We start from the raw sequence: 18,561 nt of genomic DNA on the forward strand, positions 1-18,561 counted from the left end.
TCCATCTGAGCGGGAGAGCTCTGAATCTGAAACAGGATTCGGTTCGCCATTTTAGGGGGAGAACGAAAATGCAAATGACGAAGGCAATGTACATGACGAAGGAAATCAGTCAGAACTGGAAGAAGAAGTCAATGCTGAGCTGGATCCTGCCTATGATCCAAATTACCCTCCTCTCATTAAATGGACAAAGGATCATCCTAAAACTCAGATCATTGGTGAATCATCTGAGGGCGTTCTCACACGCTCTCAAATGAAAGCGAAGCAAACTGCTTTATTCTCTCAAGTAGAATTATGTATGTTTAATTCGTTTGTCTCTAAAGTCGAACCGAAGACGGTAAATGCTGCTCTTGATCACTCTGATTGGGTGCAAGCTATGTAAGACGAACTCCATGAGTTTGAACGGAATCGTGTTTGGAGACTGATTCCCACACCAAAGGATGCATCTGTAGTCGGCTTAAAATGGGTATTTAGAAATAAGTTAGATAAAGAGGGTAATGTCATTCGCAACAAAGCGAGGCTGGTGGTGAAAGGGTATTTCCAGGAAGAAGGAATAGACTATCAAGAGACCTTCGCTACGGTAGCAAGGTTGGAATCAGTGAGAATCTTTTTGGCATATGCTGCACATAAAAACTTTGAAGTTTTCCAAATGGACGTAAAATGCGCTTTTTTGAATGGAGAACTCGAAGAAACGGTTTACGTTGAGTAACCACCCGGATTTGTGAACGAGAAGCATCCTGATCACTGCTACATACTGGATAAAGCAGTCTATGGATTGAAGCAAGCCCCAAGAGCCTGGTATGAAACTCTAACTCGGTTTCTCAAAATGTCAAAATTGAAGCAAGGTTCGGTTGACCCAACCTTCTTTCACAAGAAAGAGGGCGAACACTTAATGATCGTTCAAATTTACGTCGATGACATCATCTTCGGCTCCACGAATCCTAGCTTAATAGCTAAATTCAGGAAGTTGGTGGAGACTAAATTTGAAATGAGCGCAATGGGTCCGATTAACTTTTTCCTTGGATTGAATATAAGACAGGGACCAGAAGGCATCTTCATCAATCAGGAAGCGTACATAAAGACGTTGTTAACGAAGTTCGGCATGACGGGAGATTCGAAAGTAAAGGTTCCAATGGCATTTGACATGAAGCTGACTCCATCTCTTGAGAAACCGCCTGTTGATGTGACTATTTACCGTCAAATGATAGGGTCACTAATGTATCTAACGGAAAGTAGGCCATACATAATGTTTTCTGTCTGTTATTGTGCCAGGTTTCAAGCTAATCCAAGAGAACCTCACATGACTGCAGTGAAGAATATCTTCCGGTATTTAAAGCGAACCTCGTCTCTCGGTCTTTGGTATCCTGCAAAATCTGGCTTCTTTGTTCAAGCTTTCTCTGATGCTGATCTTGGTGGATGTGGATTGGATCGAAATATCACAACCGGCGGGTGCCAGTTCCTTGATGGCAAACTTGTCAGCTGACAGTCAAAGAAACAAACTTGTGTGTCCCTCTTCACAGCCGAAGCTGAGTACATTGCTGCAGCGTCCTGCACATCACAGGTCATATGGATACAAAGCCAACTTAGAGATTATGGCTTGAGCATGAAGAAAATCCCTCTCTACTGTGACTCTGAAAGTGCAATACGAATATGTCACAATCCAGTGCAACACTCCAAGACAAAGCATATCGCACTGAGATATCACTTCATCATGGACCACGTTGAAGATGGAAATGTTGAAATTCACTTCGTTCGGTCCTCTGATCAACTGGCTGACATCTTCACTAAGGCCTTACCAGAAGCTAGCTTTAACAAGATACTCCAAGGCTTGGGAATGATGGAAGCTGAGTCAGCTCCAAAACCTCCTTCTACTCACTAAAATTGAATAAGCGAAATAGAGCGCATGCTTGGTCTATTTCGGCTCCTGAATTTTCGGGAACCGAAATGAACCGAACGCTCGGTCTATTTCGGTTTTTAAATTTTTGGGAACCGAAATGAACCGAACGCTCGGTCTATTTCGGCTCTTAAATTTTTTTGGGAACCGAAATGAACCGAACGCTCGGTCTATTTCGGCTCTTAATTTTTTTTTGGAACCGAAATGAACCGAACGCTCGGTCTATTTCGGCTCTTAAATTTTTGGGAACCGAAATGAACCGAACGGTCGGTCTATTTCGCTTCATGTTTTCTAAGGAATGGTTTGAGTTGTATAATTTTGTAAAGCTTTCTTATCCTTTCGAGTGTTTATATTCAGTATCTTTTCTGTTTTTATTATTTTTCAGAAAATCCAAAAATCCAAAAATATTTTCTTTTCTGTTTTTATTATTTTTCAGAAAAACCGAAAATCCAAAAATATTTTCTTTTCTGTTTTTATTACTTTTTCAGAAATTCCAAAAGCTTCAAAAATATTTCTAAGTTTCCTTTTGTTTTTGTCTAATATCTCCATTCTACACATCAATTCAAGTTCATAGATGCGAAACACGATGATGATGGGGCAGGTATAATCTTCCTCTCTTTGTACTAGTTAAGTGTCCCTAGAAGCATGCTGATGCATGTAGACCGAAGCCTCCATGACTCTGAGTGAAGCCTTAATGATTCGATAAACACCAATCGTTTCTTCCCAATCAGGCTGATTAAATCCCTCAAGTCACGAGCTACCTAACTCTTCTCATAGTGAGTTAAGAGTTTTCTGCTTTGTCCTTCTAATATAGCAGAGGTACTTTCGGTTCCTTAACCACCTCACATTTCTCCATTTAAGTTTCGCTTCATAAAAGTAACCCTTGAGACTCTCAGCAATTACCACTGAGGTTTATGGTTACACAATCTCTGTGTTGATGACCTTAGTTTCGTTTACCACGTGCTAAGTGAAACCCAAAATCCAACACCTTGAATGCATTGACGGTGAACACTCTAATGTTCAAGCTATTACTTGTTACCTCACGAAATCTCTTTTTCTTTTTGTGTGATCTTTATGAAACCGTCTAACACCAGGACGTTTCTTCCCATAAGATCCAGTTTATTTTTTGGACATTTCTTACTAATTTCTAGTCACTTAATATATATTCAAACCTACTCGTTCAACAAACCACATCGGTTTCACAAGTACTTCAACCTACTTTCGGTGTTATTTCAAGTATCAAGGTTCGGTTGAAGGTAAGCTACCCTATAAAGCGTAAAACTGAAAAGATGCCTTTCAATGTTTCTTTACAAACATTTGATCGTATTTCACGGGAAACCACACAGACACCTTTCAGTCTCTCTTGACTTTGAAGGAAGGGATTTGTGCCCGGGATCATCAGTTTCATGTCTAAAGAGACATCACTTAAATCCCACAAATATTTTGCTTTATTTATTTATCATTGGCACACTCTTGCACGAAGGTCTTTATGATTTTCCAAATTCTTGTTCATGGTGCTAATGGCAATTTTTAGAGTTATGCTTTCGATTTTAACAGATATGGTGGTGTTGATTTTTTTTGATAAAAATCAAATTAGGGCGAGTCAGCATGAAGTTGAAACGGTTCAAAATTTGAACGGGAGATAAGGTCAAAAAGGCGCGTGAGTTGGAAACGACACCTGATATCACGCCTGCTGACGATACCAGGCTGTCAAATCCCACTTTTTATGGCGACGTTTCAGAGATAAAATCATCATCACAGCGAATTTTTCTCTCTCCTAGAGATGGTATAAAAGATTTTCTCGCACCTCTTGGACTCCTTTACTAGTATCAACGCTCCTCTCTAAGGGCTTATCGGAGAGGAGTGCTGGTTCAGACGGTACGAGCAGGGCTTTTATGACCATTCTATATGGTCTGTATCATGGGATTAATTTGGACTATGGCTCGATTCTATGGGCTCAACTTGTTCAGAGTATAAGCTCTTCTTCTAGGTACACTGAAATTTCTTGTGCACGATTTTGGACTATCGTCACTCATTGGGCGATGGAAAAGTATACTGTTCCAACTATGGCGGATTCCCTCATGTCTTCGATTGCTACATTTCATACGACAAGGATCCTTGTTCCAAATAACTCCAAGTTTCTCTTTACCGGGTCAATTCCAGAATCTATGTACCGCTGTGTATCCAGTGCGAGTAATGTCATGGCAGATTACAGGAAGCTTTCTCATTCGGGTCCACGACCGCTTATTCCAGAAATGCAAAGCTCGTTGGACGCTGCAGACAAGCCTGCAAAGCGAGGGAAGAAGTCTGATAACAAAGGGGAAAAGGCTGGTCAATCATCCAAAGCATTTACTCCTAAGAAACGCAAGTTAGAGCGAGCCGAGTCTACTGCTCCAAAGAAACGCAAGACCAAAAAGCAGGCTCGTAGACCGAAGTCTCCTTCCCCATCCTCTAGTGACTCTGAGTATGTTCCTTCTGATGGCCAGCGTGATCCTGAGTCAAACGACGACGAAGCTACTGAAACCGACAGTCCACCTAGAGGTAATTCGCCTCCACCCTCACCTCACCATGATAGTAACCGAAACTCGCCTCCATGTTCTGTTCCACTTTCGGTTCCTATTACTATCGCTCCCTATCCTCCACCTGTCTCCTCTACAACTGCAACCTCTATCCCAATTCTAACCCCACTATTCACTACCGCCACTACCACTACCACTCATCCAACCGAACCGACTGTTCGTGTCAACGTATCTTATACGGGGGCAAGTCCATTTGGTTCTGATCCTCATGTTACATCAGCACCTTTACCCCCACCTGGATCACATGATTCTGACCCTGTTCTTGGCGGTGAAGACTTGGAGTTTGATTCTACTTATTTCAGTCCTTATCGTGTACAGAGTGATGAAGATGATGAAGTCCCTATTACCAAAAAGGATCCCAAGACTGTGACCGACAAACTTGATCGCTTGCTCTCTTCATCTTCTGCCAATGCATATTCAGAGGCAGCTCTCAAAGCCCTGTTCTCATCAGTTGTGAAAGAACATGAAACCTCCATCTCCAACGCTGCTAAAGCGATCGAAGCCTCCACCTCAACTTGCCAAAAAGCTTCACTTGCAGTTGAAGCTTCTACCAAAGATTGCAAGCAGGCGACTGCAAATGTCGAAAAACTAATTTCAGCGGCACACATTTTTCTTGATTCTCTCCAAGCCGCTGCAAAGAAGAATGCTGAAACAGTGAATGCTTCGGTTGATCATCTTACGCGTTCACTGGCAGCAGAAAAGACACATCTCGAGGACGCTCGCAAATCCATTCAGGCTGCTAACCAAGAGCTTCATACTAAGATTGATGATCGACTGACTCAACTTGAAGCCGAGCTTGCTGTTGAAAATAAGATTATGGATGAGCTGGATAAGCGAACTTCCCAGCTTAAAATTCAGAATCTCAAGCTCAAGTCTGCAACCAAAGATATTGAAGAATTGAAATCCGAGCGAGAAATAATTAAGAGTTCGATCGGTGATGTGCATTCCATCCTTCTGCATCTCCTGGAAGCCCATGACTCCATCTTTACTATCTCTATCAAACGCCACTTGGCTGAAAAGCTAAGACCTGCTTTGGATGTGTTGAGCAGGATTGAAGGTGTTCCGGAGTCTAGTGTACCTCCGAAACAAGGGGGAGATAAGGTTACTCAGGGCAAAGGCCAATCTCATCCACCTCCCAAACCGAAAGTCACTACTGAGCCGAAGGTTAATGAAGCTTCGGGCAGTATGAAGGACAAGAAAAAGAAGAAAATTGGAGACGATGATGTGGATGGAAGTGACGATGACATTGATACAGGAGGAAATGCTTCGAAAAAGGAAAGTTTGAAAGTCAGGCCCACTGATCAAGAGATTTGGGAAAGACTTCAGAAAGAGAAGGAACTTCTTGACAAGGAGTTGAAAGCGAACGAATTGCTGGAACATAAGAAGTCCATGTTTCCTGAATGGACTGTGGAATCGCTTCTAAGAGAGGTTATTGAGGCGCCGAGTACTCATTGGCTCGAACCGGTTTCATCGTTCGGGCTTGAGAACTCTAAGGACTCACAGTTTGACATGCCCATCTCCCGAAAGGCATTCATCTTCCACTGCTTTGAGTCGACGGCTGGCATTCCTTCTCCAGACCCGAAGGTCGATCGGGATTTGTTCGAGTATTATTTGGAGTTTGCTCATCCACAATACCTGACCTGGAGCAATCAGAAAATTACAACGGTCAAGGTGTTGAAACCCACTTCGGCAGGGAAATTCGTTAACGTGAAATTCAAAGTGACTCGAGGCTCTAATAGCTCGGTTCATATGATTTCCATGGCTGACCTACCGAACTTGAACGCTCACGACTGGATACTTCTCAATAATATTTTGCTAACCAATCCACATGAGTATCAGCCTATTATTGATCACATCAAGCGAATGCTTGTATGTTATATTCATGAAGTCGCGAAGATGGACCAGGAGATCGCTGCTGCTATTCATAAGCGAACCATTGTGAAAGCGATTGGAAGGGCAGGCGATGTGAATGCGATGGTTAAGGGGAAGATCGATCCCAAGTTTCACACTGTTATGTTCATGAGGGCCGAAGGTCAAAAATGCCTGTTCGCTCTGATTGATAAACACCTATTCTCCACCGCCTGTTTGGAACACATTTTGGAGATTATTCATAGGTGTAATCAGAATAGTGAAGCCGATAAGAAGCTGTTTACTGATATGCTTCGATGGTATATTCTGTTTCGACAAACTCTTCTTGCCATTATTCCTCGGCTGTACAAGGTTGTAAAGAAGATCAAAGTAACTCAGCCGAAGTAGTCTCTCGCCTCATTGACGCAAAGGGGGAGATTGTTGGGTCTAAGTGTTGCGTCATGGGCTTGGTTGTTTAGTCCATTTAGTTTACCCGGTTTGGGCCTGTCCAACCGTGGATAATCATTAGGGTTAGCTTTTATATATTGCATGCATGTATTGTTTTAATAAAACAGTTCTCATTAATTACTTTGTATTGTAACCCTAGCACACCTCTACAGTCGAAGTTCTTCATCGAGCTCTTCTGAGGTGTGAGTTATTAATCATTCGACACTATTTGATCCATTCTTGTGTTATTTGATTACTTCATTCTTGTTTTTCTGTTTAGAATCTATTGATCTATAACTCCATATTCCCATCAAATCTCAACAATAAAAAGACAGACGAAAACGGACGTCGGATGACAAAGTTATGAATTTTTAACGGACTTTACCTGTCCAGGCCTGTTAAAATATAACTTTAAAAATAAAGTCAAAATTACCCGACACAGTCTAAAAAAAAGTTGTAGAGTAAGCCGCCACCTACGCGTGGATATAAAGAGCGTCGAAAACGGAGATCATATGCGAAAATTACAGAATTTAGAAGTCGGAAGAAGTTGATGCGAGGGTACACATGTATGCCTCGCGTAGCCAAGCTCTACGCCCTGTGGTCTCGCATGCGTGGCCCAGAAGACTCCACGTCGCCCCATCCGAAGTTCGCCACGTGCCCCCTCGTACACGCAGCATACGCTCGTAGGCCCTGCGTACCGAAGTACGGCCAACGTACTCCGAGGAGTACGCCCAACGTAACCGCAAACCAGGAACTATAAATACCATGCGAGGGCTGCCATAATTTCTTACACCTTAACCCTTCTCTCTCTCTCTAACTTCTCTCTAAACCTCTCCCAAGACTTAGTATTTCCCAAGTGCTAAGAGGCGAGTCCCGGAGCGCCAGAAGGCTCCGAGAGGAAGAGCTTTCGGCTCGGAAGTTCTGCCTAGAGCCCGATTCCTAGCCAAACATCCTAGTGTCACACCCCCAAACCGAGATGGCGGAAACATTCGGGGGCGGAGGACGTCATGTATAGTATCATAACAATGCACAATTGTAAAACAAGGAACAACATCCATTGCATTAATAATATAGTTAATACATGTGTGTTCTTTGTATAGTTGTATGACACCAAAAATGTAATATCAAAATAAAAGACTAGTCTATAGAGAGGGCAACAGGATGGGTTCGAGGTTTTGTTCTGCAGCCAGGGCTCGACAATATATTCAGCATGGGTGTGCGGGCTACTTGGCTTATGTAGTGGATACGCGTGTTGGGGATCAGACTTCAGTTTCAGAGGTCCCGGTTTCCAGGGAGTTCACAGATGTGTTTCCGGAGGAGTTACCCGGTGTGCCTCTCGAGAGGCAGGTCGAGTTCCGGATCGACCTTGTGCCAGGATCGGCCCCAATTGCCAAGGCACCGTACCGCTTGAGATGCAGGAGTTGTCATCTTAGCTGCAGGAGCAGCTAGGCAAGCAGTTCATCAGACCGAGCAGTTCTCCGTGGGGAGTGCCGATTATGTTCGTTAAGAAGAAGGATGGTTTACACCAGATGTGCATTGATTACTGGGAGTTGACCAAGTTAACGGTGAAGAACCGTTATCCCCTTCCACGGATTTATGACCTCGTTGATCAGTTGCACGGTGCTGAAGGGTTTTGAGCAATTCTAACACTCCTAAGTGTACATGCAACCCTAGAAAACCTTGGATCTATGTTTGTCTAAAATACATGCAAAATACTTTTTCCAAGGTTCATAAACCTATCTAGCATACATGGGGAACTTTATAATATAAAAGATAGCTAGAAATACATACCATGTAGTTGTTATGATTCCTTGAAACCTTGAGAGCCTAGCACCCCAAGTGTGATGCCTCAAATGCTTCACACAACACCAAATGCTTTTGGAGTAAACTTGAGAGAGGTGTAACACTTGCAAAAATCGGCCAAGCCGTCTTGTAACTATGTGTCCCCGATTTTGGTGAGTATGATGTTCTTTATATAGTGTGTCACATCTAGGGTTACACCATGTAAACCCTAATGTGGCATGACTCTTCATTTCCATGACCCATGGGTTTGTAACTCCCATGGAGCCTCCATGGAGCCTCCAATGGGTTTAACCCAACTTGATTCTCCATGGAGCCTTTTAGCCCACTATATAAGTTATGGATGATTTACATAATCAACCCATATATTTAATTAGTCGTCTTTTGATCACTTAATTAATCCTAGATTAATTCTTGATCAATACTAATTAAATAATACTATTAATATATTAGAACTTATAATATATTAATAATCCACAAGTGTTATTTCTCTCATTTAGTTTATCCAAATGCATGATGCCATGTAACCCAAATGGACCATGCCGGGTCGGGTCAAGTACATACCAGAAATAGTTATGGACTTAGACACCTTATCCAACAGTCTCCTACTTGGATAAGTCTAATAACTATAACTACAAGTATGACTTCAGGAACAGATCAGCAATCGTAGCTCTTTTCAAGGTTTCTCGGAACTGAGAAGATGATGGTACGCCATTTCAGATAAGTGATCATATAATCCTCTGTTCTAGATATCAGCCGGACAAATACATGGAACAGTGTCTTACCTTTTGTCCAGCAGTTTGTTTCCCGATTTCCGATTTGTTTGACGAAGAACTTAACTGAACACGTCAACTTAGTTCTGACCGGGCCCGGTACATGGGTCAAAACAAAATCATCGAGGGGCCCAAATATCGCTTCTAATCCAAGAAGGAATAGATAAACTTCGACTCATATGCTTGTTCTACTACTTGTCAAATCACACACAAACGCACGTTTTATAACATCGAGTTACCAATGCGTTTTCGCACGATCAATGCATAACTAACTCATAGTCAACAAGTCATATCTCTAGGTTTGAAGACTTATATGATATTACCGTCTCGCGATCACTCGAGATAAATTCCATGAAGTGATACCACCGAGCGTGGGTTGAATCTAATACTCAGAACTTATGAGCACTCATGAGTGTTGAGGCCATGTCCAACATCTTAGACCTCTACAACCAACCCATGACAGTCTTACTTCATATCTACTTCCAACATATGACTGACTGTGGATAATTTGAATAATATGTAAACACAACATAAATATTCTGGAAGTCAAAACATGCAAAAGAAATAATAGTAAACGATTGAAAAAAGATAGCAACACTTTACTCATAAATAAACACAACTTTTATTCATCATCAAATGTCAATTACACTTTACATATTTCAAAATTATCTAACTACTAAAACTAATATCATCCTTCAGCCCTATGCTCCTTGCATGCTGGAGATGCTTAACCCTACCCAGTCCCTTCGTGAGGGGATCTGTCGGGTTCTCATCCGATGATACCTTCTTTGCCACGAGGAGTCCTTCTTCTATACGATGTCTATGAAATGGTATTTTCTGTTAATGTGTCTGGATCTCCCGTTATCGCTTGGTTCCTTTGCTAAGGCAACAACACTTTCACTATCACAGAAGATTTCCATAGGCTCCTTAATAGCTGGTACAACTCCAAGATCTCCAATGAAGTTCTTTAGCCATATCGCCTCCTTTTCTGCCTCGCTTGCCGCTATATACTCTGATTCGCAAGTTGAATCAACCACTGTCTCCTGCTTGGAACTTTTCCAAGAGATAGCTCCTCCATTTAAGGTAAAGACCCAGCCCGACTGAGAGCGGAAATTATCCCTATCAGTCTGGAAGCTAGCATCACTATACCCTACAACTCTCAAGTCATCACTCCCACCAAGGGTAAGGACCCAGCCCTTAGTCCTTCGTAGATAGTTGAGAATATTCTTTACCGCTGTCCAGTGAGCCTTACCAGGGTTCCCCTGATACCTGCTAACCATGCTTAAAGCAAAGGCTACATCAGGACGAGTGCAGGTCATAGCATACATGATCGAGCCTACTGCAGAAGCATAAGGTACTCGACTCATTTCTGCTATCTCAACCTCGGTACTCGGGCTCTGAGTCTTACTCAGTCTAGCGTTACTCTGGATGGGTAACTCTCCTTTCTTGGAATCTTGCATGCTGAACCTCTTCAGCACCTTATCCAAGTATGTACTCTGACTAAGCCCAATTAGTCTTTTACTCCGATCTCTCAGAATCCTTATCCCTAGAATATAGGCAGCTTCTCCTAGGTCTTTCATAGCGAAACACTTCCCGAGCCAGGACTTCACCTCCTGCAAGGTCGGGATGTCATTTTCGATGAGTAGTATGTCATCTACATACAGTACCAAAAAGCTAACTATACTCCCACTAGCCTTGACATATACACAAGATTCATCTTCACTCCTCGAAAAGCCAAACTCTTTGACTTTTTCATCAAAGCAAAGATTCCATCTGCGGGGTGCTTGCTTTAATCCATAAATGGATTTGTCAAGCTTACACACTCTATTAGGGTATTCTGTACTTACAAAACCCTGTGGGTGGTTCATGTAAACATCCTCAGCCAACTTTCCATTGAGGAAAGCGGTTTTGACATCCATTTGCCATATTTCATAGTCATGAAATGCAGCTATGGCTAACAATACTCTAATAGACTTAATCTTGGCCACTGGTGAAAAGGTCTCATCATAATCAACTCCTGGAGTTTGAGAAAAAACTTTTGCCACCAGTCTTGCCTTATAAGTGTGTACATTACCATCCATTTCGGTCTTCTTCTTGAAGATCCATTTGCACCCTACTGTCTTACGACCTGGTACATTGTCAACCAAGTCCCAGACCTGATTGTCATACATGGACTGTATCTCGCTGTCCATTGCCTCTTTCCATTTAGCAGACTCAGGGCCTACCATGGCTTCCGCATAGCTGTTAGGTTCATCCAGACTTATCAATGTCTCAGCACTGATAAGTGTCTCACCTTCTGCAGTAATATGGAAACCATAGTAGTGCTCAGGTTCATTCCTAACCCTTGTGGAACGCCTCAGAGGTACGGATTCGTCAATTGGATCAACATGAGTTTCCTCCTCAAGTTGACTGCTAGGGTTTGAGTTTCCTTCACCACTTGACTCTTGAATTTATTCAAGGTCAATTTTCCTCCCACTGTTTCCTTCGCTTATGAACTCTCGTTCTCGAAAGACACCCCTCCCTGCTACAAAGACCACATTCTCACTAGGTCTGTAGAAGAGGTAACCAAAGGATTTCTGTGGGTAGCCGATGAAAATACACCTCTCACTTTGAGGTTCGAGCTTGTCGTGAGTCTCGCGTCTCACGAAAGCCTCGCAACCCCAAACCTTGAGGTGGGTTAGACTAGGAACTTTTCCAGTCCACATCTCGTGAGGTGTTTTGGCAACCTTCTTTGTAGGGACCAGATTAAGGATATCGGCGGCAGTATCTAAGGCATACCCCCAAAATTAGATTGGTAGCGTAGCTCGACTCATCATGGAACGAACCATGTCCAACAAGGTTCTATTACGCCTCTCAGCTACACCATTCAACTGTGGTGTCGTGGGAGGTGTCAATTGTGAGACAACCCCACATTCCTTCAGATTTTCGAGGAACTCAGTACTAAGATACTCACCACCGCGATCGGATCGGAGCATCTTAATGTTCCTGCCCAATTGATTCTCGACTTCCTGTTTAAACTCTTTAAACCTTTCAAAAGTCTCTGACTTATGCTTGATTAAGTAGACATATCCATATATACTATAATCATCTGTAAAAGTCACATAATAACGATTAGCATCCCTTGTGGCAGTTTTGAAGGGTCCACACACATCCGTGTGCACTAGATCCAACAAACCTTCACCCCTAGCACAAGAACCTGTGAATGGTGACTTTGTCATTTTTCCAAGTAAGCATGATTCACAACTATCATCTGACTTTAGGTCAAATGATTCCAAGACTCCATCCTTTTGGAGTTGGCCTATCCGTTTCTTGCTTACATGTCCAAGACGACAATGCCATAATGATGCCTTATCCAAGTTATTATCATTAGTAGAATCAATACACAACACATTATTTCCTAAATCATCTACAACAGATACAGCTTCATACACACCATCACAAGGTAATGCTTTAAAATAAAACACATTGTTAAAGAAAGCATTTATTCCACCAATTTCATTATCAAAAGAAAAAGGTAAAACCTTGTTTGTACAAAGCATGAAAGGAAATAACATTTCTTGCCATTTCTGGCGAATAACAACATTTATTCAAATCTAAAGTAAACCCACTACTAAGCAACAAAATATAAACTCCAATCTTGGTGACAGGTGAAAATTTCCTATTCCCCATGATCAAGTTTATCTTTCCATGCTCCACATTCTCACTTCTTCTTTGTCCCTGCATATCAGAACAAATATGAATACCACAACCAGTATCAAGGACCCAAGAGTTAGAATAAGGTGAGTTATTAGATAAGATAGTGTAAATACCTGCATGGTTGGGTTTCACTTTCCCATCCTTCAAATCATGCTGGTACTTTGGGTAGTTCCGCTTCCAGTGCGCCTTTTCATGGCAATAGAAGCATTCAGCCTCTTTGGGATCAGAAGAAGGTGTAACGAAACCTTTCTTGGTTCCGCTAGAAGAGGAGCCATCAAGAGTCTTACCCTTGGTACCCTTCGAAGGGTTCTTCCTCTTCTTCCCTCTACCTTTCCCGATTGCCTGGACAGGTGCTGAGTTTGGAGTAGTATTAGGAGTGGTCACAACCGACTTACCTTTGAGACCTGATTCTGCGGTCTTTAGGAGTCCTTGAAGTTTGCTAAGTGTAACTTCCTCCTTGTTCATGTCGTATGTCATGCGGAATTGATCATAACACGAAGGTAAGGAGTGCAAAATAATATCTATTGCTAACTCCTCTGGGAAGTTCACATTCAACTTCATCAATCGGTCCACAAACCTTTGCATTTTCTGCATGTGGCCTATGATGGGTTCACCATCTTTCATTCGGGTTGTGATCATAGAGGAGAGGATTTCATATCGCTCTTGACAAGCACTCTGATGGTAGCGGTCCATCAAGTCCTGGTGCATCTCAAAAGGATAGTAGTCCTCATAGGACTTTTGGAGCTCGGCTGTCATAGTGGCCATCATGATGCATGCCACTTTTGTAACATCTCTTTCATGTGCCTCATATTCAGCAAACTCCTTAGGAGTAGCAGTTGGCTCAGGTACCTTAAGCTCCTTGTCGAGAACATATTCCTTGTTCTCGTATCGAGTGACCATCCTGATGTTTTTGATCCAGTCAGTAAAGTTGGATCCATCAAATATGACTCTTCCACAAAGGTTCATGAGAGAGAAGGAGCCAGTTGGGTTTGAGCCAGGAGCAGCATTGTTGGAAGACATCTGAAAAGAAGAAAACAAGTTTAGTTTAGATATAGTGATAGTCCTTAATAAAACACCCAAATGTAATATTAAGGCTAGGATCCAATCACAATATATTATAACTTAGAAGAGGGATGCCGTAATCCAAGCTATAACATATTTGAAAGGTAGGTGAATGACGATTCACCAATTTCCACCATGAAAATGAAATATTAATTATTAGGTTTTATTTGGATTTTAGAAATTCCTAGATTCTTTTAAGATTCATTGAACTTTTCAATGGCATGTTTCAATCTCGAGTCTGCCCTTCATGTTTTGTGACTGGGATACTGAGGATCACAAAACAAGGTGTGAAGTAACCATGCAAATCACTTGGTGCCCTTAATGTTTTTCACTCAATCGATGTGCCGGTTAACCACACGCGCTCCACCGACCTATGAAAAACCTTAAGTCACCCTTTGCCTACCTTGTTAAGCGCAAGTTAGTGTGCCGGTTAACCACACACGCTCCACCAACGACTTAATCAAAGTGCAAAGTGTAATTTCATGGTTTAGCACCTTCTTCACATTTTCCTAAAGTAACTAAGATTGGGAATTTTATAAAACATTTAGTTACTTTATAATAATCATTATACTTCTAATGAGAATTTTAAGTCACTGTCCTACCCGTTCGGCTAATGACCTTCCACCAGTCAAGTAAGTGGTGGGTGAGAGTGGACACCCATTAAGTTGCCATTTGATAGGCAACAACCTTATACCCCCCTTATAGACCGGCTTCGTGAATGAGGCGTACTAGCGGTAAGACGACTTGATCTTATACATATATATTATTAACTTATAATATTATAAAGTATAAGGGTTGAATTTTAACTTTTAAATTCCAAGGGTTGGAACTAAAGTTTCAATAATGACTTTACTTGTTCCAAAACTTGAGGGAAAGTTTTGTAAACTTTCAAAACTTTTCATTTCTTATAACTTATGAGTTAATTGGGTATTAAAAAATGAAGACTCTTCATTTTATAACCCTTGTGTTCTTTTAATGGCTTTTATTAAAGTGTGACCTTTGGTTTTCCATAACTTGAGGACAAGTTATGGACTCCATTAAAACACATAATGTAAACCCTAATGTGGCATGACTCTTGGAGTATGATGTAACACTTGCGAAAATCGGCCAAGCCCTCTTGTAACTATGTGTCCCCGATTTTGGTGAGTATGATGTTCTTTATATAGTGTGTCACATCTAGGGTTACACCATGTAAACCCTAATGTGGCATGACTCTTCATTTCCATGACCCATGGGTTTGTAACTCCCATGGAGCCTCCATGGAGCATCCAATGGGTTTAACCCAACTTGATTATCCATGGAGCCTTTTAGCCCACTATATAAGTTATGGATGATTTACATAATCAACCCATATATTTAATTAGTCGTCTTTTGATCACTTAATTAATACTAGATTAATTCTTGATCAATACTAATTAAATAATACTATTAATATATTAGAACTTATAATATATTAATAAACCACAAGTGTTATTTCTCTCATTTAGTCTATCCAAATGCATGATGCCATGCAACCCAAGCCGGGTCGAGTCAAGTACATACCAGAAATAGTTATGGACTTAGACACCTTATCCAACAGGTGCATCTTGGTTCTCCAAGATAGATCTGAGGTCTGGGTATCATCAAGTTAGGGTGAGAGAAGAGGACGTGGAGAAGACCTCGTTCCGGACTCGTTAAGGAAATTACGAGTTCGTGGTGATGCCATTTAGGCTCAACAACGCGCCTGTAGTATTTATGGATTTGATGAATCGAGTATGCAGGCCGATGCTTGATTGTTTGGTTATTGTATTCATTGATGATATGTTGGTATATTCCAAGACCAGAGAGCAACATGAGGTGCATCTTCGTGAGCTTCTGGAGGTTTTAAGGCGAGAACGACTTTTTGCTAAGTTCTCGAAGTGTGAGTTTTGGTTACGAGAGGTTCAGTTTCTTGGACACATCGTTAACCAGGATGGGATATTGGTCCATCCGGCCAAGATCGAGGCTGTGATGTAGTGGGAGGTTCCGAAATCTCCCTCGGATATCAGGAGTTTCTTGGGATTGGCAGGGTACTATCGGAGATTCATTCAGGATTTCTCCAAGATTGCAGTACCCCTCACTCATCTAACGAGGAAGGGGTGGATTTCCGATGGGACCCTGAGCAGCATTCGGAAGTTGAGACCCTTCAGCAGAGATTATGTGAGGCCCAAGTATTGACCCTCCCTGAGGGAATTGAGGGTTTTGTGGTATTTTGTGATGCATCTATCGCTGACTTGGGGGGTAGTCCTCATGCAGAGAGGACGAGTGATAGCTTATGCTTCGTGGAAACTGAAGCCTCACGAGACGCGATATCGCACGCATGATCTGGAGTTAGGGGCAGTGGTTTTTGCCCTCAAGATTTGGAGGCATTATCTTTATGGGGTCCATTGTACTATCTAAAAGGATCAAAAGAGTCTGAGGCATATTATGGATCAGCCAAACCTAAACATGAGGCACCACAGGTGGCTGGACGTAGTCAAGGATTATGACTGCGAGATCCTTTACCATCTGGGTAAAGCGAATGTGGTGGCAGATGCTTTGAGCTGCAAGTCGGCCGAGTCTTCAGATACGGTTACATGTATCTGGATATTAGTTGATTCCCCTCTTTTGGGATTGATCGGGGAGGCTTAGGCCAAGGGTGTTCGGAAGGAGAACTGGAAGCAGGAGAGGATCAGAGGTGAGACTGACATATTTTTCATGGATAATCGAGGATTGTTGAACTGATGTGGTCGGGTCTGGGTTCCGATGTCTTGTGGGGTCAGCCAAATTATGTTGGAGGAGGCTCATAAGTCTCGATTTTTTATTCATCCACGGGCCACCAAGATGTACCAGGATTTGAGATTGAGTTATTGGTAGCCGTGTATGAAGAGAGAGATAGCCTGGTACATCGAGAGATGCTTGACCTGCAGGATGGTCAAGGCTGAGCATCAGAGGCAGCATGGCAAGCTGCAGCCTCAGGAGGTTCCCATTTTGAAATACGAGCAGATTTCGATGGATTTTATCACCAAGTTGCCGAAGACGGCAAAGGGTTTTGATGCTATATGGGTCATCGTGGATCTGTTAACCAAGAGTGCCCATTTTCTGGCAATTTGGGAGAGTTCTTCGGCCGAGAAGTTGGCCGATGTGTATGTTCGCGAGATCGTTGCTTGCCATGGGGTTTTTTTCTCCATTTTTTCAGAAGATGATGTTCGGTTTACCTCCCATTTTTGGCAGAAGTTCCATGACGAACTGGGTACAAGGTTGCACTTCAGCACTGCTTATCATCCGTAGACCGATAGCCAAAGTGAGCGAACGATATAGACCCTTCAGGGTATGTAGAGGGCTTGTGTTATCGATTTTGGTGGGAGCTGGGAATCCTACCTATCTCTTGCGAAGTTCTCTTACAACAACAGTTATCACTCCACCATTGGTGCTCTGCCTTTTGAGCTTATATATGGGCAGAGATGTCGTACCCCGGTTTGCTAGGGCGGGGTCAGTCATAGGGTTATGGGGCAGACCGAGGTGGTCCTCCAGACCACAAAGCTTATTCAGTAGATTTGACAGAGACTGCAGACTGCTCAGAGTCACTAGAAGATCTATGTCGACCGGCGTCGGTCTGAGTTGGAGTTTCAGGTCGGCGACATGGTGTTACTGAAGGTCTCACCTTGGAAAGGTGTGATACGCTTTAGGAAGAGGGGAAAATTGGGTCCCCGGTATATTGGGCCGTTTCAAGTGATCGCTGGGGTTGGCAAAGTTGCTTACAGATTGGATCTTCCTGAGGAGCTCAGTCAGATCCATAACACTTTCCATGTTTTGCAGCTGTGAAAGTGCATATTGGATGAGCATGCGGTGGTAAAGGTCAATGAGCGCCTGAACTATGTTGAGAGGCCGGTAGCTACTCTGGAAAGAAAGATGAAGGTTTTGCGCAACAAGGAGATACCTTTGGTAAAGGTACAGTGGAAACACCGGAAGGGCTCCAAATGGACCTGGGAGCCGGAAGCGGAGATGCGGGAGCATTTACCCGAGTAATTTACCATAGCAGAATTCGAGGATGAAGTCTTATTTAAGCGGGGGAGAATTGTAACATACCGATTTTGAGGTACGAAATTAATTCCAATTATGCATGTATTTCCCTTGGAACACGGCGTGGTGAAGCCTCACCACGGCGTGTTGAGAACTTTTGGGCCGCGTATCTTCATGGACCAACACAGCGTGCTGGTGTGTAAAAACCTCGTGTTGGCGGCTGGTTGAGAAAACTCTATATTTAAGGGTTTTGCACCCTATATAATCTCCGCAAGTCCCAAGAGCTGGCCTTTTATTAGCCTCCAATTCCCCCAAGTCGACCCTTGAAAACCCTAATCATCTTTCCCTGTCATTTGTGAGCTAGTGTGGTGTTTTTGAAGCCAAAGAAGGAAGAAGTTGGAAGAAGGAAGAAAGGATCTAGCAAGCAAGCCATCATCTTTCAGTT

The sequence above is a fragment of the Lactuca virosa genome, chromosome 6 (genome assembly GCF_052849685.1).
Source record: "Lactuca virosa cultivar CGN04683 chromosome 6, Lactuca_virosa_CGN04683_v6, whole genome shotgun sequence".
Lineage (NCBI taxonomy): Eukaryota > Viridiplantae > Streptophyta > Magnoliopsida > Asterales > Asteraceae > Lactuca > Lactuca virosa.